Raw genomic sequence first — 2,348 nt, 5'->3', positions numbered from 1 at the left:
GGGAGGCAGAGGCAGGCGGATCTCTGTGAGTTCGAGACCAGCCTGGTCTACAGAGCTAGTTCCAGGACAGGCTCCAAAGCCACGGAGAAACCCTGTCTTGAAAAAAACCAAAAAAAAAAAAAAAAAAAAAACCAAAAAAAAAAAAAAAAAAAAAAACAGGCCATATGTGGTAGTGCTTCTGTTGTTGTTGGGTTTTGTTTTTTTTTTTTTTGGTTTTTCGAGACAGGGTTTCTTACTTATTTCTTTTTATGGAGCTGAAGAGATGGCTTGGTAGTTAGGAGTACAGAGGACCAATGTTTGATTCTGATTCCAGCTCTCATGTGTAAGGTGTTTCACCTGCATGTATATATGTGGCATGCGCCACCACTGCCCGGCTGTTTTTGTTTTTTTGAGGCAGGGTTTACTCTGTGCAACAGTTCTGGCTGTCTTATAGAACTCACTTCGTAGACCAGGCTGTCCTTGAATTTACAGAGATCTGCCTCCCGGGTGCTGGGATTAAAGGTGTGTGCCACCACCACCCAGCCTGTAGTGGATATCTTTAATCCCAACAATCAGGAGAACATCTTTGAGTTTGAGGCCAGCTGGTCTATATATCAAGTTCCAGGAAAGGCAGTACTTCATAGTGATCCTGTCTCAAACAAACAAACAAACAAACAAACAAACAAAATACTGAACATCCAGCAAAAAAGACACCTAGAGTCAGTTGTTATTTTAAGTGGTTTGGAAAAAGGAAACAAAGAGTTAAAGTAGGGTTTATTTGTTTAGTTTTTAAATGGGAGGAGGAGGACTTTGTGCACGGGGGAGTGCAAGTTCACCCACCCTCTTTTACTGACTGGATGTCTTATGATGGAAACTTAGAGGCTAAGACTTCAGCTACTTCCAGTGTTGCTCAGTCTCCTTCAGCTCCTCCTAATCCTAGGCTAGCTCTGTGCATCCTGTGGAGGTGTCAGCTGCAGATCACCTCTGATATTGAGGCCATCTTTTCATGAGCACCTTTGTGTCAAATCTGTCCCTTCCTGATGAACCACTCTATTTTCAATTACTCAATGTTTTATTGGAGGGGCTTAAACACAGGTGATTAGTCTCATAATAGAAGAAGCTATTAGTCTTAGAGACCAAATAAGGGTGTTGCTTATGACCTATAGAAGGAGCCATTTCCTTTGTCCATATGGTAGAGCTTTTATTTTAGTATTTTTGAGAAAAGTTCTCACAATGTAGCCCTGACTAACCTGATGTTTGCTATGTAGTTCAGGCTGGGCACAGACTTGTGGTTGTCTTTCTCTTTAAGCCTCTGGAGTGCTGGGATAAAAATGGGCCATCTTTGTTTTTAGATGTTTTAGATCATGTCTTGCTGAATTTTCAATTTTTTTTGAAACAAGTTGTCTCTGTGTAGCTTTGGTGCCTGCTCTGTAGACCAGGCTGGCCTCGAATTTACAGAGATCCTCCTGCTTCTGCCTCCCGAGTCCAGGGATTAAAGGCATGTGCCACCACTGCCCGGCTGAATTTTTAATTTTTAAGTTTTATAAGCCAGGAAGTAGTGGTACATGCCTTTAATCCCGGCACTCGAGAGGCAGAGGCAGGTTAATTCGAGGCCAGCCTGGATACAGAGCAAGTTTCAGAAAACCCAAAGTTGCACAGAGAAACCCTGTCTTGAAAAACAACACAAACAAAAGTTTTATGGGAATGAGCATTTTGTATGTATATACACATGTGCATCACATGTGTGCAGTGCCTGTAGGAGAGCACAAGATCCTGGAAATGAACTTCGAGATGGTTGTGTGCTTCTGTGTGGGTGCTGGGAACTGAATGCAGGTCTTCTACAAGAGCAGTAAATGCTTATAAGTGCTGAGATATTTCTCCTGCCCCTAAATTTAATTTATATATATACACACACACAGTTAATTTTGAACCACTAGTGAGAAATATCTATACACACAGGCACACACACTGGAGCTCAAGAACCCCATTGCTCGGTGCATTATTGAGAGGAGGTCAGGGTCACAGACTATACAACAAACATACATGGTCACAAAATGCCAAAGTGGTGTCTAGCAAGACTCAGTCTCCTGTTGTATGATATTTTGTGTTCTGACAAATAAAGCTTGCCTGGAGATCAGAGGGCAGAGCTAGTTATTAGTTAACCATAGAGGCCAGGCAATGGTTACACACACCTTAATTCCAGCACTTGGGAAGAAGCAGGAAGATCAGGACCACCTCAACCTGTCTAAAAGAGAAACAACCAGCCGGGCGATGGTGGCGCACGCCTTTAATCCCAGCACTCAGGAGGCAGAGACAGGAGGATCTCTGTGAGTTTGAGACCAGCCTGGTCTACAGAGCTAGTTCCAGGA

This window comes from Microtus ochrogaster, chromosome 5 (assembly GCF_000317375.1).
Source record: "Microtus ochrogaster isolate Prairie Vole_2 chromosome 5, MicOch1.0, whole genome shotgun sequence".
NCBI lineage: Eukaryota > Metazoa > Chordata > Mammalia > Rodentia > Cricetidae > Microtus > Microtus ochrogaster.
The sequence above is the reverse complement of the archived record's forward strand: the minus strand, read 5'-3'. Positions refer to the sequence as shown.